This window comes from Microcebus murinus, chromosome 8, assembly GCF_040939455.1.
Source record: "Microcebus murinus isolate Inina chromosome 8, M.murinus_Inina_mat1.0, whole genome shotgun sequence".
NCBI lineage: Eukaryota > Metazoa > Chordata > Mammalia > Primates > Cheirogaleidae > Microcebus > Microcebus murinus.
Window position 1 is genome coordinate 100,215,218 of NC_134111.1, and position 22,305 is coordinate 100,237,522.

Sequence of the window (22,305 nt, forward strand, 5' to 3'; positions counted from 1 at the left end):
TTATGAAAGAGCTTTGACCTTATAGGCCCTCTGACAGGGTCACAAACCACAATTGGAGAACCACTATTGAAGTTGATAGTTGATGCTGAATAGGACTTTCATGAATATTTGAATTATTTTTTACTATTAGGAAATTCAATACTTCTTCAGGTCCTTAGTTTTAAATAGTTATTAGATTATTTTTTTCCCTTGCTTTTTCTGTGGAGTTCTAATTATAGTGATTCAGGCTAAAATCTATTGCCTTAATCCTTTTGTTTAATTGTGAGTTTTTTTGGGGAGGAGGGGTTGTTTACATCCTATTTTGCTATTTATAGTCTGGTCTATGTACATCTTAACTTTTCGAGCCTATTTACATTGTGAGTTATAGAATCTTAGGTCCTCTTAATATGTTTTTTTTTTTTTTTTTTGAGACAGAGTCTCACTTGTTACCCAGGCTAGAGTGAGTGCCGTGGCGTCAGCCTAGCTCACAGCAACCTCAAACTCCTGGGCTCAAGCGATCCTCCTGCCTCAGCCTCCCGAAGAGCTGGGACTACAGGCATGTGCCACCATGCCCGGCTAATTTTTTCTATATATATGTTAGTTGGCCAATTAATTTCTTTCTATTTATAGTAGAGACGAGGTCTCACTCTTGCTCAGGCTGGTTTCGAACTCCTGACCTTGAGCAATCCGCCCGTCTCGGCCTCCCAGAGAGCTAGGATTACAGGCGTGAGCCACCACGCCCGGCCTCTTAATATGTTTTGTGTCTTATATATAGCATTATCTTATATGCATTTCTTAATAGGAAAAACTTGAATATTTTGTGGTTTTGATATTGATTTGAAAGAATTTTTTTTTTTGAGACAAAGTCTCTCTGTGTTGCCTTGGCTAGAGTGCCGTGGCGTCAGCCCAGCTCACAGCAACCTCAAATACCTGGGCTCAAGCAATCCCTCTGTCTCAGCCTCCCAAGTAGCTGAGACTACAGGCATGCGCCACCATGCCCGACTTATTTTTTCTATATGTATTTTTAGTTGGTCAATTAATTTCTTTCTATTTATAGTAGAGACGGAGTCTCACTCTTGCTCAGACTGGTTTCGAACTCCTTACCTTGAGTGATCTGCCTGCTTCAGCCTCACAGAGTGCTGGGATTACAGGTGTGAGCCACTGCTCCCAGCCAAGAAAATTTTTTTCTAGCATTTTCCCACAGATAACAGAAAGCTATTGGGGTTGTTTGTCTGTGTATTTTTTTTTTAAGATTTTGTTTTAAAGATTAAATTTATTTCAAGAGTCCTCTTGTAAATCAATCAGATATGAATAGAGCTTTTATAATGAACTTCTCAAGTAAATCTTTTAAAATATCTGTCTTTTTGGGGGGATGGCCATAGCCTTAATATGATAGTATTAAGTTTTCTTATTTTTGTTAAAATTAGCTGTTTTCAAGATTGTTACTAGCAAATCTTAATTTTTATTGTTGTGCTCAGGCAAAATAGAAACATGATGCTTTATTTAAACTTATTTTTAAATTTCCTATGAACCATTTTGTAGTAAAAAACTGGTATTAAGTGTTCTTATGCTGAAATTCTAAAAGTAATCTTTAGTACTTAACTCTAAGATTTTATTATTTTAATGATATTTACAAAATAAATGTAATTTTAATCACCAAGTTCTTCATCATCACTGGAACATGTGCTTTTCTTTATCCTTGGGCATCTTGAATTATCTGATGTTGAGGGACTCCCTGAACTGGGTTTCCATTTTTTTTGTTGTTCTTCAATTTTGGCTTGCTCGAATGCTATGGCTTTCATGTTCACTTTCTTCCACTTCCTCAATTTCTTCTTCTGTTTTAGGAATTTTCTTTTTTCTTTCCTTTTTGGAGGTTCACGTTTTCTAAGCAGATTTTTAGGACAGGCATAACTTAAGTGTCCACTTTCCCCACATTCATAACACTTAGATTTGTCAAAGTCATTTCACCTTCAATGAACCAGCTGTTCTTCCACTGTTAATAGCAATGCTTGCTTGTATCACTGTACCAAATCACAGTTTGTTGTTTATTGCCCTGGTACAGTTTTGTGGAGTCTTTATCCAGAAATGAAGTAAATGCAACACTTTTACTCTTCCTGGTATCTTTATCTTTCATTATAATAATCTTTACATAGTTGCCATACTTGGAAAATATACTGTGCTCTTAGGTGGAGGTAATCCACCACTCATTTCTTCAGGTGGGGTGGGACTAGGAGACCAGAATAGCATGCACCTTCAGCTCAGCCTGGGTTCAGCCTGACTCTTTTGGCCTCTGGCAGTGGCCTCGGCATCATGGGTTATGAGAGGGGTCAGGCACAGAAATGAGATGGTAGCAACATCAGTGCCTCTTCCCAGCTCTGTAGTTTTTTGTGTATTTCTTAACTAGATACCTTAATGAATGAATGCTCTTATTACTTCTAATAATTTTGTGTTTGGTTTTGATTTTCTAGGTTTAAAATAATTTTTTCTGCAAATAATAATTTTGCCCCTTCCTTTCTTAATTTTGTGGCTCTTATTTATTACCTTATTTCATTGACCATTGCTTTAAGAACTGTATTATATAATAGTGGTGATTGCTTTGTTCCTGACTTTAATGGGAATGCTTCCAGTATTAAATCCTCAAGCAAAATGCTGGTTGTTGGCTTGAGACCAAGTTAACCAAGTGTCCTCTTTTTACTAAAAGTTTCTTAGTAATAAAATCCATTCTTTTGGGATTAGATATTAAAATTTTTTTAAATGCCTTTTGAGTGTCTTTCAAGATGCTGTTTTTTCTCTTTGGTTTGTTAACATGGTCACATATAGTATTGAATAATTCTTACATTCCTTGAATGACCATGGCCCTCATTTAGTTATGGTATGTATCATGCTTTAACATGTAACTCAGTTCTGTTTGCTAATAATTTATTTATGATTTTTGGATATATAATAAAATGTAAGATTGGCCTGCAGTTTCGTTTTATTGTGTTGTCTGTGTTTTATTGTGTTGTGTTGTGTTGTGTTGTGTTGTCTGTGTTGTGCTTTAGTATTAGACTCTATTAACTTTGTAGGAAGAATTGGGAAGCCTTCCTTTTTCTCATTGCTTTGGAATAGTTAAAATAGCATTGAGAGCAATCAATTATTCTCAGTGATTAAAGCACTTAAAGAACTCATACTTGACAAATGGGCTAGAACTTTCTTTGGCAGCTTTCTTGATCTCTGATAATTATTGATTTCTATAGTTTCTTTTCTTATGTTAATTTTGATAGTCAATATTTTTCAGGAAAATTATACATTTTAATCATATATTCTAAAGTATTAGCATAGACTTATACAAAATATTTTCAATTGCTTAATTTCCTCTGTATCTGATCATAACTCCTTTCAGTTTCCCCCTCCTCTTTAACCGTTGTGACTTGTCTGTTTAATTTTTAATAGAAATTTATTTCTACTATTTTTATTTATTGTCACTAATTTATACTTTTTTATTATCAAAGAGTTTCTTTTAGATATGGTAAATCTGAGATGGTCATATGTAATTGGAAATACAGATTGAAGTTCATGACAGGTTTGAACTGGTAATGTAGTTTAAGTAGTCATTAGCATCAAGTTAGTTCCTTGAGGAACTCCTTAAGAGTTCTTTTAAGGGACTGTCAGAGGACAATGGCTTACCTGTTTTCTTCTCCTGCCATCTGGGTTCCCCTCCTTCAAAGCAGTATACATTGTTTATCAAATTGTCCCCTAACCTGGAGTCTCTATAACAAATGGAAATGTTTGTGAGTTAAAAATATTTTTTATTGTGTTAAAAATTTTTCCATTTTAACCATTTTTAAGTGTACAATTCAGTGGCTTTAGTTACTTTCCCTGTGTTGTGCAACTATTACTACTACTTCCCAAACTTTTTTATCACCCCAAATAGAAAGTCATAACCATTAATAACAATTCCTCATTTTCCCCTTCCCTTCAACTCCTAATAGCAACTAATCTATTTCATCTCATGAAATTTGCCTATTCTAGATATTTCATATAAGTGGAATCATATAATATCTGTCCTTTGTGTCTGGCTTATTTCAGTTAGCATAATGTTTTGAAGGTTCATCTATGTTATACCATGTATCAGAATGTCATCACTCTTGTGGCTGAATAATATTCCATTATATTATATATACCACATTTTTGTTTGTCCATCCATGTTGATGGACACTTGAATTATTTCCACCTTTGGTTATTGTGAATAATGCTGAAATGAACACTGCTGTGCAAGTATTTGTTTGAATTCCTGTTTTCAATTTTTTGTATACCAACACATGTACATAGGAGTAGAATCGCTGGGTCATAGGATAAGTCTATGTTTAGCTTTTTGAGAAATGTGAGGTTTTTTTTTTAATGGATTTTTGTTGGTTGTTAAATACATAGTTATTAGAGGGGGTTAACAAAAATAGAAAATCATGATGAATTTTAAGAAATCTTGAAATAATAATAAGTACATCTGTTCTTTATTGAAATATAACTGGAGCTTGCCCAGCTCCTTTTCAGACTTTTCCCTTTCACTTCTCCTCTTCTCATATTTTTTCCTGGAGTCATTCATACCTACTTGCCTAGTTTCTGTTTGACACATCAACAGGTGTAGGGGGCTTGGGTTTCGGAACATTTTTCTAACATTACAAATAATTTATTTTATAGAATATACTCCGTCCTACTCTATCCCTTATAGCTAGCGAGCAATTCAGACTTCTTACTAGCACTTTTAGTTCAAAATTATTGGAATAGAAACTTAAGTAAAAGGAAAATTTCTCGCAAATGTTCATCCTGTTATCTGGAAATTGGGGTTCCCAGGCCTCTAGCATGTCAGTCACAGTGTGTGCCTACCTATCTCAGTTAGAGTGAATAAAGATTTGAGGGTCTCTGAAGTCATTATTGGCATGGCTCTTCTAGCACCCTTTCCATATGGCACTCCTGGCTCTTGCTTGCTTTATACTTTTAGCTTTATACTTGGCTCCCTGGATTATTTTATAATCCATTTTTCTTGAGTTTACTGGTAATTAAAAGGAAAGAACAACTTTTCTGAGTAATGGTACCATTTTCTCCTTATTTCCTATGCCATGCTACTAGACTCCTGTCACCCTTGGAATTTTTCTTTGTATTCCATCTGCTGATCTCTCTCTCTGGTGCTGTCCAGGTCAGGCCACACCACGCTAGTGATAAAGTATGGAGTTACCGGTCATGTCTGTTTACAATTATATTACATTGCGACCGATACCCTAAAATTCTGACCCTGGATGTGTCCTACAAGATCATGTGTTCTTCTTGACATATGACAGTCTACCCATAATGACTATTAGTGGGGCACTTTACATTATTTGCAGATACTATTTTATAACACCAAATAATGGTAAATTGCTTTTAGTGAGACTAAAAGGTCAACTTACATCACTTTTGATGCAGACAATACCAGCCTATCATAGTTACATTGACTTTTGCTGATCAGAAGCTCTAATTAGCAGTTATATGTTTTTGATTTTTAAAAAAGGATAGAAAATTAACTGGAGAAGCAGTTTTTATTAAAAATACATCCAGGTGTGAGATCATAGGCAAAAATTAATTTTTAAAAATCTGCTGTAAAAAAAACTGCGTAAAAGATTAGAAACAACTGATCTAGTTCACCCCTTTTGTTTTACAGACGAGGAAACTGAGGCTCAGAGAAGTTACTTGGCTTGTCCAGTGACCCACAGGAAGTTAGTGAGTTCATAAAAGAAAAATACTTATACCTATAATAAAAATTTCTACAATAGGTCTTTTTTTTTTTTAAAGAACAAGTCATGACATGTCAGTTTAATTTCTTCCTATGAGAATGTGTTGGGAATTGTTCATTGCTCACCCTTTGCCCTTTCCCATAGCTACACAGATTTTCATCTGGATCTGCTTCTTCCCCAAATTCCCTATACTTTGGGTGAAGTTGACCCCAGCTATTGAGCTGGGTCTTGGTTGCCTTCTACAAGTTGCTTGGTATACTTGATTGCCTTATACCAATAGAACTTTTGGCAACAATAGAAATGTTCTAATCTGTACTGTCCAATACTGTAGCCAGTAGCCACATGTGGCTGTTGAGCACTCTAAATAAGCTGGTCACTCTAAATAAGTCTAAGTGTGACTAAGAAACTGATTTTTAATTGTATTTAATTTTATTTTAAATAGTTACATGTAGTTAGTGGCAAATTTATTGGGCATCGTAGCTTTAGACTATTGCCTCTTCCCTATAGGCATGTGACCTAAGCAGCCCAATTAGGGTGACTCTTGCTTGGAATTCTGTGGCATAAGTAGTTTCCTGATGGGTATGAACAAGGCAACATTTATCCTTTCTTGCTTTTGGCATCTATCCTGTGACTTGCTGAGTATTATGGATAGAAGAGTGAAGAGCCAGAAAAGAATCTGAGTCCATACAGCCATTAATAAGCTGCATCAACTAACCCTGAAGCCCTTCCTACCTCTGGATTTCCAATTACATGAACTAATGAGCCACATTTGCTATGTAAACCAGTTTGAGTTGAATTTTATATCATTTTAACAAAAAGCAACCAAGCAGATACAAAGGTACTGACAGGCCTGGCATGTTATATAAGGCTTTTGAATCCTGGTGGGCATCATCATGAAGAAATCTGGGAACTGAGGAAGAGAGCTGTGTGGTAAAAGGTGATGTGAACTGGCCTCCAGTTCTGCTCTGCTACTCACTTGCCTTGTGAACTTGGACAAATCACTTTTCTTCTCTGGTCCCAAGGTTTTCTTTTGTAAGTGGGGATTATACTATTTTATATGTTTAAGAATAGGGACCTAAGTGAGATTATGCACACACCAGGCTTTATGTTACTTGCTGGGGAAAGAAAGGTGAATATAAAGTAAAATCTAAGTAGTGGTCATTCAGGTAGTGCTTAAGAAGAAAGACAGTAACAGACTTGTTCTGAATCTAGCCTGTTCTAGCCCATTCAGTGGGAATCACCCCTGCCAAAGTGATAAATACAGTCTGCTGCTATCCCCAGGGCCTTGGTTGAACCATGAGTGGACTCTTGACCCAAGGAGAACCAACATATTGACTGGCAGTGATCCATTAGATATGTTTCTCCATCACTTGATGGCTCTGGAGCTGAAATGTCACGTGGAATCAGGACTGGAAACAAAGTTATTAGATGAAAAAAGAACACGACATGTTCTTTGGGACTTGAAGGATGAGTAGGGCTTGCCAGGTGAAAGAGGATAAGAATATACTTGGTATGGACAGGGTGGATGGTGGGTACAGTAATACCTATCGTGAGACTAATATAGAATGCATGGTAGGGAGCCTGGAGAAGAGGCTAGAAAAAAAGAGGCTGTGATGAGGTTTTGCAAAGTTATCTGTGGCTGCTAAGAACTTTGGATAGGGGAGAGTCATCCGAGATTGTTACTGAAAGAATACTGATCATTAGAGGGGAGAAACTGGGGCATGGCAGGAGAATGTTAAGACTAGAGTTGCTGGAAGACCTGACTAAGAGTAATAGCAGCTGCAATGCAGAGGAAGGAATAGATTAGCGACATTTTAGAACTAGAATTGACAGAGTTCCCTGGCAGATCAGTTATGGGACTTGGACAGAGAAGGATTCAAGATTGACAGTAACTTGATTCCTAGCTTAGCAACTGCATGGATGCTGCCATCCTTAAATGAAAAAAATGAGACCAAGGATGAGAAGGACTATGAATTCAGGTTCTGATCATATGCTGACTTGAATTTCATAGTGGACATTCAGTTCATGACATCCACTAGGCAATTGGAAATAGACATATAGACCCATAGGAGTGTTGGTGAAAGTTAAATATTTGAACATTATCAATTAAAGGTATGGGAAACTGATGAGATTTTTGAGTAGATGAACTATGCTTGTAATTATCTGAAGTGATCATTGTCCTATAAAACCAGGGCACAAGTTGATAGATTTGGAAAATTCAGGGGTAGAGGGGAGGTAACTCTGATAACGATTTTGAGAGCCTTGTATAAAACCTAGAAGAAAAGTGTATGGAAGTGTCTCAGTCTATTTTCTATTGCTTACCCTGAAACTGGGTAATTTATAAAGGAAAGGAATTTATTTCCTATGGTTATGGAGGGTGAAAGCCCAAGGTCAAGGGGCCACATCTGTTGAGGGCCTTCTTGCTGGTGGGGGCTCTCTAAAGAGTGTAGATGGTGCAGAGTATTGTAACATATTGCATGCTAAGAGGGCTGAGCATGCTGGCTCAGGTCTCTCTTCCTCTTCTTATAAAGCTTCTCATAATAACCGCAGAGCCCTCATGATCCAGTCACCTTTTAAAGGCTCTGTCAATACTGCCACATTGGGGATTAAATTTCAACATGAGTTTTGGAAGGGACAAATATTCAAACCATAGTAGGAAGTAAGAAGGAAGAGATGAGAAATGAGTACTTTTAAGAAGCACCTCTTGTATTATCCTGGATAGAGCTGGAACCCATTCTACTAAGTGAAGTATCCCAAGAATGGAAAAATAAGCACCACATGTACTCATCATCAAATTGGTTTTAACTGATCAACACGTAAGTGCACATTTAGGAGTAACATTCATCGGGTGTCAGGTAGATGGGAGGGGGGAGGAGGCAATGGGTATATACATACATAATGAATGCAATGGACACACTTGAAGCTCTGACTCGGGTGGGGCAAGGGCAATATACATAACCTAAACATTTGTACCCCCATAATATGCTGAAATAAAAAAAAAAAGAAATGAAGGAATGCCTCTCTTTCCCTTAATAGGTGACAGGTGATTGAAAATAATTTATTTAAAACTAATTCTTAGAATTATTTAAAATCAGCTTTTAGTCAGGGAAGGCCCCTCTCTCTTTTGCATTTAACCATTATTTTGTAAGAATGAATTGAAAAAGTTCAATTTGGTATTTATTGAACATACAGAATACCCAGGAACCTGAGAACTGGCTCTACATGGGGACATTTCATGTCTTCCTCTCCGCTTCCCTCTTCCTGAGATTCTGAAGCTGTTTGTGAAGTTAGATTTCAGGTCTTCAGACTCCAGGAAGGGAAAGCTCAGTAGCTCTTCCTTTTTTATCCCTCTGATCAGCATGTGCCAGGTTTATTCAGTTGAGTAATAAAGCTTATTTTGAAACTTGGTGTTTAACCCTCTTCCTCAAGGTATTGTATATAGTTTTTCTTTTTTAAACACCCTTTCATTGTTACTCCAGCGGTATTATACTTGCCTATAAATTCATCTTATTGGTATTGATTGCCCTTTGGATCACCCTAAATATTAATAATTTCCATTCCCCTTAGAGTATTATCAGCTAGGTTTTTCAAGTTATGTAGCTACATGCCAGAGGAAATCTTTGCCTGACTAATATACTTAGAGCAATGATAGTTATAAACTGTTGAGATTTTTCAAAAAGCTGTTGAAGATCCCAGATAAGTCTATTGGATAAAAACTGGGTTGTGTGGCTCTGGATGAGGAGAGGGAACTGATAGCTGCCCTACTCTGGTTGTAGAATGTCTGTCATTAAGGACAGATCTTATATAACATTTTACAACTGAAAACTGTCCCTGGTTTTCAGATAATGCTTAAAAAAAAAACAAAACACCCCAAACATTAAAAAATGAATATGTCACCTCTGTCCCATTAAACAGGACCAGCCTTCCACCCTGCATACCTCTTCTGTAGTCCTCTGAATGAAAGCTCAGCTGCATAGTAAAGTCCCTCATCTCTGCTCCTCAGTTAGCCAATGCCCATGTGGCTGGTCCCCTTAGCTCTGACTCATTTGCTTGAGTGAGAAGAAGCAATTGCCTATGAATTTGATAGGCTTGCCTCTGAATGGCACTCGTTTTGCTCTCCTATTTGAGAGTCCCTTTGGTACCTGCTTTCTGTAGTTTAGACATTCTGCACCCTTGACTTTGCACTTCGCCCAGGCCCCATTACACCTCTGTTCCAGGTATGAATGCTCCCTGGGCCCACCCTGGTGCAGTTGGGCTGGAATCCAAACCTGTCTAGCTGGCTGTGTTCATTCTCTACCAGGGAAGGGGGATCCAACAAAATGTGGCAACACTCTTAGTAGGAAAAAAAAATACTGAACAAGAGCCTTTGCCAATCATTCTTACCTGTGGGTGCTTCATTTTCCTTATTTGTAAGAAACCTTCATAATAAATTCCTGCCTTGACAATGTAACCGATTCTTGCATAAATCAAATGAGGTAATGGAAAAGAAAGCACCTTAAAAAGGATAAAGCATAGCATTTCATTATGGGCATTTTCCAAACCATTTTTTGCAGCTTGTTGCTTCTTGATGTAACAAGTGTCAAATGAGTGTTCCTGCAGAGGTTCCCAGACCACTTGGTGTTGGTGGTGAGCTTTAATGCTCTTTGGCTGCTTGCCCACCATGGGCCTCCTGCCTGCCTCTCCAGCCTTTGCTCTTGTACCTGCCCACTTAAGACTTAGTGCCAGCCAAACTGAACTTTGTATTGTTCCTAAGCACTTCATCCCTCTTCTGCCCTGTGTGTCTCTGCTTCCTTTTTTTTGCCGTGAATGCTACCTAACTCCTCATCTGCTGTGAAAATGCCTCCCATTCCCCAAATGTCATTTTAGATGTGTATGAGTTATCTATCATTGTGTAACAAATTGCCATAAACCTAATGGCTTAAAACAACACATTTATTATTGTATAGTTTCTGTGGGTCAAGAATCTGGATTTAGTTCATCTAAGTCCTCTGCTTTGGGGTTCCTCACAAGGTTGCAGTCAAGGTGTCAGTCATCTGAAGGCTCAACTGGGGAGGCTGCCAGGCCTCTTTGGCTGTTTGCCAGATTCAGTTCCTGTGGGCTTTCAGACTGAGGACCTCTGCTGCTTGCTGGCTGTTGGCCAGAGGCTGCCTACAGCTGCTCACCACACAGGCCTCTCTGTATGGCAACTTCCTTCCTCAGATCCAACAAGAGAGAGTCAGCTATCAAAAGGAAGTTACAGAAATCCTAGGAAGAAATTAAAAAAAAAAATTAAAGGAAGTTATGGTCTTATATAACCTACTCATGGAAGTGATATCTCATCATCTTTACCATATTTTGTTGGTTAGAAGCAAGTCACAGGCCCAGCTCACACTCAAGTGGAGGGGATTATATAGGCACGAAGACGAACAGGATGGGGGTTACTAGAGGCCATCTTAGAGTCTGCTTGCCACAGGTGTTTCCTCTACAAGCTTTTACTTATTTCTTCTAACAAAATGTGTAAACTTTTTGTTTTTTGCCTCTTATATAGCTACATATTTTCCAGTTTATACTTCATGACAGGTACTTTTATGATTGAATATTTTTTATTTTCCACATGTAACTACTTTTACTCATCTTTAATCCACTTGCAACCCCCAGAACAGAGTCTTGTATTTAGAACTTTTTCTGCAAAAGATTCTCCTTCCTTCCCTTCTGTGAAACTGAAAAAGACCTAACCATTCGCTCTCCTGTCTAATGACTGAATCTTTCTGCTCTACAGCAGCCATATAGCATCCATTATAAAACCTTCAGGTTTTCCAATTTGCCATCAAAAGCAATGCTTTATCCATACCTATATAACCTGGCTGGAGTGGTCCTCATTAGCCTGATTTGCACTTAGAGCTAGAGCTTGTTACCTTATTAAGGAGAAGCAAATTTCCATTAGAGATACTTCAAACCTTAGCTGTTTTTGAGTGGTGAATTATTCTGTTTCCCAGGGTGCTTAGTAGATCTCAGAAATGAAGCTATCTATAAAAATTAATTTATTCTTTTTAAATCTGTTTGGTTTTCTTCTCCATTGTGATGTTCACCTTGTGGTTCTGCTATTTTCAGATCACAGCAAATGAATTGCAAAAGAAGACTGGCTCTTGGGGAAGTAGCATTTTAATTCTCTTTTGCCTAGGTGGTGGGCTGAATCTTATTGTCTTTGTTGGAGATGTTCAATAAGGTGAAATATTGAATGTGCCTTAAGAGGCTTGGAACATAAGAGAGACATGATATATATTTGATATATGTGGGCTTGCCGACTCAACACATGGCATAATTCATATAGTCTAAGCTCCCCATGCTTTGAAGCCAATTGCTACTTTACCTTATAAGACAGATTGTCACCTTTTTTTCTTTGCAATTTTAACGGTTAGTCCCTAGAAGTCAGGTAGAGAAACACCAGTGTGGTTTTAGTAAATACCACATTTCTGGTATTGAAATGATCACAGTAAGATGTGAAGCTCGGCCTCTTTAAGAAAAACTCGGGTGTAAGTCAACTTAAACTTAGAGGAAGCATTCATCTGTTGAGAAAGACTCAGAATTAGTAAGTTAAAGCCAGCTAGAGATGGAAGCACATAAGTATATGTACCTACATTGGGTCTTCGGGGAGCCATGAGGCTAAAAGCCAATTTAAACTTCAGTAGAGAGAAATTTAAAAGTGGTTTCTCCTGGGCAAGGAAAGATTTGGAGCAGAGAGTACTCAGAGAAAAGCAGGAGGGTGTTGAAGATGTAATTAATACAGTTACCGCTGGGAATGAGAATCAGTGCAAAGCTCCATCTGAGATGCCCTGTGAGGGACCCAGTTTGGGGCCTGAAAGCCACACTATCTAGGTCTTGGCTCCAACTCAGGAAGCTGGAGGCATCTGTATGATCAGCCTAATGTGGAGGGTGACCCAATCCCTCCAGAAGACCTCTTTTCTTAATCTCTCACCAGTCTGTAAATTAGAACAATGCAAGAAAATTGGGTAGTAAAGGGATTTTTCCCCCCTTACTGCTTGGTTATTAGCTTCCTTTGCATTCATTTATTTGTCTTATTGCTCTTAAATATGTGTCAGCCTTCTTTCTGCAGTCTCTGCCAAACTGACTACTCTTAGATGATGTCATCATCTAATTGATATTCCCAACCTTTACTCCAAGATGTAGAACCATATCTCCATCTTGGGCAGAGGACTTCATCATACTCATGTCACCCCCAAACTTGAAATGTGTCCCAAATGGAGTTGATTGACTCTTTCACTATCAGATATATCTCTCAAGTATCATGTTTTCTTTTCCATTTTCACCTCCATCAATGCTGTTCAGATCCTGAAGGTAGTGTGGCATCATGGGAAAAGGATGACATATTGGCATTCATGAGACTTGGGTTTGAATACTGCCCTTGTCACTTCGTAGGTAGTAACCATGGGCAAACATGTTATTTGATCTGCGTGAGCCTCAGGTCCCTTATCTCTAAAATTGGCATGATAATCCCTGCCTACCTCACTGGACTGTTGGAGAATATTAAATGTGATCGTATAAGTAAATCACCTAACACAGTGCCAGGCGTTTGGGATAGGGGCTCTAGCTACTCATCATTAGTGCCTGGCATGTTCAGGGTCACTGTTTTGGCATGCTGTTCTCATTCGAGTCTCCCCAGGGTTGTAGAACACTGAGCTGTGCGTGTAGTGGGTCTCTTTCACCTTCCCGAGCACTTTCAACAGATGTGTTTGGCTTCAATATTTCAGAGGAAACAAAAGCTGACTCCTGTGAGCCCCCGCGTTTTTCAGGCACCAGACTTACAAATGACTTGCGTCTAATCTCATCCCCATTTATTTTGATACAATGAAGTTGGTGTCTCTCTCTCCTGATTAACCTCTGCCTGAGGTTAATCCCTTCCCCTGGGTTCTGGATCCTATCCTTTCCTGTCCAGGGACCCCTCCCTCCCTTTCCTAATTGTGCCTGCTTCGGCCACACCTTCTTTACTAGTTCCTTCCCATCAGGAATTAACCATGTCCAGGCTTCTCTTATCTTGAAAAATAAAATATTAAAAGCCATGTCATGATTTCTGTCTCACCCTACAGCCACCACCCTGTATTATTCCAGGCCTTCACAGCCGGACTTCCTGAGGCTACTCCACACCCTCAGTCATGCAGTGTGCCTCCCACTCACTTTCCCAGCCCAGCATTCTGACTTCGCTTTGTTTCCTTCATTCAGATTAGTCTCACTAGGGTCACCTGTGACCTTACCACTAAGGCCACACTGCAGACCACACTTTCCCTAATGATATGCTTTTCTTCTTTGGCTTCTCTGACCCCACCACATTAGCCTGATTTTTCTCCTACCTCTCTGACCGTATCTCAGTTTCCTTTGCAAACCTTTTTACTTTTTGCTGTTCTTAAATGTTGGTGTTCCTCACTCTCTGTCCTAGGTTCTCTTCTCTTCTAATTCTGAGCAATCTCTGAGAGAGCCAGTCCTTGGATTCATTTGCTCTGTGTACACAGGCAGCCTTCTTTCTTTTAAGTGCCAGATCTAATATGTAACACCTCAAACTCACTAAGTCCTGATGGAACTTATATCCCTCTTGATTGCCCAAAGATGCTCTTCCTATGGTGGCTAATTGCTCATCAGTCTATAGCAGTGGCCATCACTCTTTAATGTGCGTTAGAATCACCTGGAAGGCTTGTTAAGCTATAGCTTGTTAGCCCCCAACCCCTGAGGTTCTGAGTTAGTAGGTTGTGGGTGGGGCCTTTTAATTTGCATTTCTAAGAGCTCAGGGGTGATACCAAGGCTGCTGGTCAGGGAACTGTGCTTTGAGAACGTCTGTTATGAGGAAATTAGGCAGTCTTTATTCCTAAAGAATCCTTACTCTACCTTATCTGCTTCCCCACTAGCTTAAATAATCTTGTCAGTTTTGCCTTCTAAATATCTTTCTACCCAGAGCCCTCTGTTCCTTCTCCCACTAGTCTGATTTATTGCAGTAACCTACTAAATGGCCTCCTGATTTCATTCTCACTTTTCCTAAACCTCTTTCCATAAAAAAATCTTTCTAAGCTTCTCAATGCATTACTCATGCCAGTCTCCTGACTTCATTCTTCTGTAGCTACACTTTGCCTTTGGTATAAGTCCAAACTCCTTAACATTGACCTGGCCTCTGCCTATCTATGTAGTACCATCTCTTCTTCCTCTTGGTACAGCATACACCAGGCATACAGAAAAAATATCTGCAATTTACATATATAGCAGTTGTTCAGTGCTTATTTTGTTTTAGCCACTATACCACTTTTACACACATTAATGCCATTTAATCCTCTCATTAACTCTATAGGATAGGTTACATTTTACAAATGAGAAAATGTGACCTATTTTATAATGTTGTCATTGTCCTGTACACCAGTCCTGTCCAATCAGTTGTACCCAGGGTAACAGAGTTGAATTAACTCAAAACTCACTACAAGAGCCAACAAGAAGGCTGAGCGTGATGGCTCACACCTGTAATCCTAGCACTCTGGGAGGCCCAGGGTGGGAGGATCACTCAAGGTCAGGAGTTCATGACCAGCCTGAGCAACAGCAAGACCCTACCTCTACTAAAAAGAGAAAAAATTAGCTGGGCATGGTGGCACACATCTGAAGTTCCGGCTCCAGAGGCTGAGGCAGGAGAATCGCTTGAGCCCAAGGAGCTGGAGGTTGCAGTGAGCTATGATGCCGCCACTGTACACTGTAGCCTGGGAGATAGAGCGAGACCCTGTCTCAAAAAAAAAAAAAAAAAAAAAAAAGCGAACAACATTAAAAGTATCTAACAATTTTTGTTAATGTTCTTTGTACCATGATACTACATGTAAACATAACTCACATAAACTATTCTTAATTTGCAAAGAAGGAAATTCAAAGAGAAAGAGTAACTTGTTCAAAGGTACATAGCTCAACATGTCAGGGCCCAGATTTGAATTTAGGTCTTGTTACCCCGAAGCTCATGCTGTCTATCATCCCTATGGATGGAATTAGTGAAATTATATAAAGAGAGCTGTTTATCATTTGACAGCTTCTAAAATTTAAAATTCTTCAATGTCTATAATTGAATTATAAAAATTTCAATGACCCTTCCACCTTCATTGGAACCCACCCACATGTACCCATCTTTTTTCCAGATCCTATCATACAGTGGTGGAAAGAGCTCAGACTTGGAATCAGACTCAGTTCTGATGGCCCCTCTACTAACCATCTCCTTGGAAGAACCCTGGGATAAATTACTTCTTTGAATTGCTGATTGCTTTTCTCAAAAACTCAGGATAATAGTACTTCTCTCATGGGGTTGCTGAGACAAATAAAAGTAGTACCTACTTCCTCGCTCCATCCCTTGTGCCTTAATAAGATAGTGCTTTATAGGGTAGTGCCTTAATGGTACATTGGGCACTATAATAATGGCTTCCTTGCTGTCTCCTTACTTGTGTTTCCTGTGAAGATCACCACTGCCCTCACTCTATCACTGCTCCCCATCTATGCTCTGCAATGCTACCTGAAAAATATTTCTAAAATACAAATCCTAGAGACTTTCTGTGAATAATAAGTGTGGGCTATTATTCAGACACATCCTCTTATTTAAAAAACTATAAATACTTGGATTTAAAAATCTTAAAGCATCAAAGAGCAACAGGCATTATCAGGTTAAAATTGGAATTGAGAACCCAGATCATATTGCAGATTTGACCAGCAATTATCAGGGACAGAAATAAGGTCCAGAATTCTTACAAGAAGCTGAGACCCCAAAGGGCTACACCATCAGGTTAGACCTGAAACATAGCAGCTTTCACATAGAATTACAGCTCAGGTTCAAGCTGACTGGGTCAACCAAGGAATCTCAAGTCTTGAATTGGTTTAAAGACTGGTAGTGCCTCTGGGTATCTGGCAAAATCAAATGGAAATTCTTTCAAAAAGGTTTCTTCAATTTAGGCCTCAGATTATTCAGCGACCAGCACATAAATATAACCAGGCACCCAAGAAAACCATAGTTCAAGGACAAGAACCATAAGAAACCACAAACAACAAAAACAGCCCTTCAAAAATGTCATCGGACATTGAATCATCACAGTCCAAAAAAACTTGTTTCTCCTGTTTAAAGAAAAGATAAGTTTAAAGATATTTGCAAGAGATAGGAAACTATGAATTGTGACATAGCAAATTGAAAAGAAACCATGAAAACTTCTAGAAATAAACATTGAAGTAATGAAATTAAAAACTCAGTGGATGAGGAATAGTATATATTTGATTAAGTATTTTGAAGAGAAAAACTCAGTGGATAAATTTAATAGCAGATTGGATAAAGCTGAAGAGAAAATTTACAAATTGGAAGACAGCAAGAAAAAATTATCCAGAAAATTGCATAGAGAGACAAACAGAAAATGCAAAGGATTGGGCAAAAAACAGAGAATAGAGTGAGAAGGTTTAAATAAGTTGAATTGAGTCCTAGAAGGACATGAGACAGAAAATGGGCAAAGGTGAAATTTGAAGATAATAACTGAGATTTTCCGTAACAGGTGTGCTACTAAACCACAGATTTAAGCAGACCAACGACTGCAAGTAGAATTTTTTTTTAAAGTTCCAAATTTAGATACATCAGGAGGAAACTACAGAAAGCCAGAGGCAAAAAGAAAATCTTAAAAACAGCTGGAGAAAAAAAAGATTTTCTTCAAAGGAGCAATAGACTGACCATCGACTTCTCACTAAATATAATTCTTCTGATCATGTTATTTTCAGAATTTTCAATTTTCAATGGCTTTCCATCCCTAAAATGTAAAATGCATACTTCTTCTGAATGTCGTATGAGGTTTTTTACGTCCTGGCTCCTAGCAGTGCATTTAGATACACTCAGTTTACTCTTGAATATGTGCATTTGCACACTCTCTTCTCCCTTTCGGGAATGCACATCCACCTAGCCAGCTCCTACTCAGCCTTCCCATTCTCAGCTCAGGGGTTAGCTGCTCTGTCAAGTTCTGCCTTGCTCCCTTCTTATTTCCCTCAGGCACATTGTTTGCCTGTGGCTTTAAATATTTGTTTGCCTTTTTGTCCCACTTCAAACACATGAGCTCCCTGAGGACAGAAACAGGGCCGTTTGCAATGAGTGACACTCCATAGATATCCAGGACCTTCACTGGGTTGACTCCAGCACTTCAGCAATCCTATGGCCACTTAAATGATAACTTGATACAGGTTTCCATGGATCTTCCCATAATGGTCCAGTTCTTGCAGGTGTGGAGAACAGGTTACCACAGTCAGCACCAGTATCCCCACATGCTGTCATTGACTGGCTCTGCCTCTTCATTACCTGTTTCTTCAGTGAAGCTGGAATAGCAATACCCACTTTACCCATAGTATGAAGTTGTAAATCAAAAGAGGCCATGTGGGCAAACATGCTGTGAAAACTCTCTGGCATCATGCAGTTTCATTTCAGAGTGAGAACCTTGCTTGGTTGGGCCTGGGGAATTTGTGAAGAAGGGAGCTCACTGGTGCCCCCTGAAGACTGTTACCCCCAGGCCTTTGCCCTGGCAGGAGATGGGTGTGGGATCCTAGAGCGATCATCAGCACTCATTATGCTTGGCAAGCTTGCAGCGTGGCAAATGCTTATTCACAGTGTATGTTACCTTGCCCATGTGAGGACTTGTGCTGTCATTTCTACATTTCACTGGGGAGAGGGACTCATAAGATAAGTTTTTCTAGTTGATTGATTTTCAGAGCTCTGAGAAGGACATATTTTCGTTTACAAATATATATTACAGTTTTCATTGAGTTCTCTTTTGAAATTGAAAATTTCTGTGGCCCTTCATTCAGAGATAGAACAAGCTTGGATATGTCAGAGTTTGTAAATCTTTTAATTACTGCCATTATCTTAATTCAGGTTCTGATTGTATCTCATTTAGACTTTAACCCCAGCTTTCTAAGATCTGTTACCATTATCTTTCTCTATTCCAGAGGGCTACCAAATTCATAGCCCTCAAATATATATGTGATACATAAGTCTGGAGAGAAAAATTTCCCTGGCTTTTATGATGCTATATAGGATAGTGTACAGACCTGTCAGTTTCATTGTCTGGACCTCTATGTTAGAAAGTATGTTCTGCTGAGAATAGCATTAAATCCTAAAATATCAATGGCTTACACAAAAAAAAAATTTTATTTCTATCTCACGTCAAAGAAGCAGGCAGGCCAGGGCTTGTAGGTCAGCTTCACAGTCTTCAACTCATTCTGCTGTGCTGTTCTGCAGAGTAGAAAACACCTTGTCCTGTGGCCTACAGAACCAAGATCAGAGGTCCAGCTATCACATCCACATTCCAGGCAGCAGGGTGGAGGAAAGAGAGACTGGGTGGGGGAAAGAGAGAAGGCTGGGCTTCACCCTATAAAGACGCTTCCTAGAAGTCATTAACAGCGCTTTCCCCTGCATCTTTTTGGCAAAAATGTAGACATATAGACCCTACATAGTTGCAAGGAGGCTGAGGGATGTGATCTTTTAACCAGTATGCCCAGGTAAAAATTGGGATTCTTATTACTAGGAAATAAGAGACTAGATAATTGGGCAGTAACTATAGTCCCTGCCACAGGGCCCATCCCATCTCTCCACCAGCTTTGTTTCTCCTCTTATTGCAGTCCCTCCCTACCCAAGTGCTGTGTCCCTTGCCTCTTAGTAGCTACAGTAAATCTGTTGTTGGGCCTTTACTACGCCAGCCCTCTCACAGCTCTGGGCTTTTCAGAAGTTTTCTTGCTTTTGCCTGGAATGCCCTTCAACTTCCTTATTTCTCTTCTAAACATCTATACATCCTTCAAGCCTCAAGTCATTTCCTGAGTGAATTTTTCTTCCTTAGCGGCGACACCACACTACTACTTACATGTGTGTACACAGCAGTGTGCAGCAGTGGAGGAGCTTCATGGATTTAGTAGTTGGACAGACTTGGGTTTGAGTCTCCTCTGTCCAGCCTGGGCTGGAAAGTGTAGGTATGGAAGTCCTTGGCATGTAAATTATATTTAAAGCCACAGCCCAGTTTTCTCTCCTGAGTTTCAGACCTTCATTTTGAACTGCTTACTCAGTATCATCACTTGAAGGTCTCACAGATGGCCTCCCAAATGTGACCACCTCCAAAATAGAACTCTTGATTTTCACCTTCTCTTCTCGTCTTGCCAATAAGTGATGTCTCTGTCAACCTAGCTGCAGATGTTAGAAAGCTGGAAATAATCCCTCACTTCTCATATCTAATAATCCTTAAGCTCTCATATCTAATTATGACCATTTCTGTCAGTTCAACTCCAAATTATATCTTAATTCTGTCTCCGATGCCTATATCACAGCTCCATCCTCTCATGCCTGGACCACTGCAATAGCTCTTAACTGGTCTCCGTATGACTACTGTTAGCCTACTGTAATCTTGCCCCGGGCAATGTTACTCTGGCATAGAATCCTTAGCCAGCTTGCCATTGTATTTAGGCTTTAATTCTGGATTCTTACAATCTACGTGGCCGACCTGACTTCACTCCCATCTACCTCTGATTCTCATTTCTTGTTGTGCCGTTTTGCTGACTGTGCTCCAGCCTGTGGCCTTCGTTCTGGATTTGGCTGTGAGAAGAACTTCCTGCCTCCACTCCTTCCCATGTATCATTCCCTACCCAGGGTCTCTTGTCCTCCTCTTCACTCCTGTACACACCATCCTCACATCTTAGCTTAAATGTCCCTTCCTCGCAGGGCTTTTCCCTGACCTCTAATCTAAATCATATGCTCTTTTCCTTTTCTTTTGGGGATTGTTCTTTCCTTCTTAACATATATCACAAGTTATAATTTTATATTGATTGAGTGACTTATTTATATAATATTATTCCACATTAGCCTATATGTTCCGCGAGGGCTGGGATTGTATTTCATTTACTCACCACTGAATCCTCTCGGTGCCCCATGTTCAATAAATACACATGGAATAGATGACTATATGAATGCTCTTGTGATTAAATAATGTAGTCGATTCTCTCATTAAATTGACAGTTTTGCTATTTAGTGTGGCAAGACATAGTTGTTGGAAACATATTAAGGTAATTCACTTTCTGTCCTGGCATTGTGTTTCTTTATAGCCATTGACCATGTCTGTGATTCTCACCTGCAAGGCTATAAACTTCAGTTTTATTAGAATGTAACTTTGTCTGAACAAAGCCTCATTTCTGCCAAGATGTCCTTATGAATACAGAACCTGAAAAGGTCATGTTCAAGTGTGATATCTGAAAGTCATGATTGGGTCTACTTCCATGGCTTGCCCTCTCCTCTCTCTTTGGATGTATCCTGGTATAACCTTTGTAACACAAGACTTGCTGTTATTGGCAGGGAATCTGAAGTTGTTTTAAGATAGAGCCATCAGTGACTGTCACGAAAAGCTGCTGTCCAGGATTTGGGCTGCCTTGGAAAAACCAGTCCTCTCACTACCCCGCCTGGATTGCTAGCTTTTGAGACCAACAATTCAGCTGTTGGATATCTGAGTGTACTTGTTCATGGTAATTCCAGCCTTCTATTAATATTTTTTTCCTGAATTACCTTGTTCTGCAGAACACATTGGCACGGTATATTATGGAACAAACAGATCAACAACTTGTGTGGTTTCTTTTCTCTCTAAGATTATAAAAAATGTTGTTCTGGAAGCATCTGATGATTTTGGAATCCTGAACTATGGATCTAAAACAAAAGATGAACTTGTGGAGACAGAGTACAATGATGGTTACCAGAGACTGGGAAGAGTAGCAGGAAGGAGGGGATAAAGTGCGGATGGTTAATGGATGCAAAAATGTAGTTAGATAGAATGAACAATATTTGATAGCATAACAAAATGACAGTTACCCACAATAAGTTAGGGTATACTTTAACTAAAAGAATGGAATTAGAATGTTCCTAATACAAAAAAATGTTAAAGGCCTGAGGTGATTGATACCTCAGTTACCTGATTTGATTAATTTATACTATATTGCCTGTATCAAAACATCACATGTACCCTATAAAGATATACAACTATTATGTACCCATGATAATTAAAAATTAAAAACTTAAAAAAAAGATGAGCTTGACTGATGTCCCTCTTTTGCTGATGGATAGGGCAATCTACAATGGGAAAATTTCTGTTTGCTTTTCCTTTTTGGAAAATAATGAGGATTCTGCTTTCAGTGAGTACTTTAGTAGGTAGGTTTCTGCATAGATGGAAAAGCAAACAGTTGATCATTCTTAATCCCCAGTAGGTCAGATCATGTCAGTGTTTCCAGAATACGCCCAGAATGGTAAAAGTTGGCTTTAAACTGAGCTTTTGCTAAGAAGCAGCCAGTCCTGAAAAGGATTTATTTATTTATTTTGGCCTTGGTAATGTCTAAATGATGATAAGTGCAAGTCTCTCTTAGCTCTCTGGAGTGGCTCCCACATAAATTGGTTGTGACCCTTAGAATCTAGAAACTCCAATATATTATAGTTGGAGAAGAATATTTTGTGGGGGAAATCTAATGTAACAAGTGAAAATACAAAATTTTAAGTGTGCAGAAGTGTATAATTTGCTGCTTTTGTTCATGAGTGTTT

At 39.0% G+C, this 22,305-nt stretch overlaps 1 protein-coding gene and 1 pseudogene across 2 annotated transcripts in view; one reads left to right on the forward strand and one right to left on the reverse strand.

Moving 5' to 3' along the window:
* DIS3L2 (DIS3 like 3'-5' exoribonuclease 2) overlaps nt 1-22,305 on the forward strand; it is a 328,686-nt gene that overhangs the window by 125,565 nt on the left and 180,816 nt on the right. The gene's annotated exons all lie outside the window — the stretch shown is intronic.
* LOC142872284 (zinc finger CCHC-type and RNA-binding motif-containing protein 1-like) lies at nt 1,629-5,198 on the reverse strand (annotated as a pseudogene).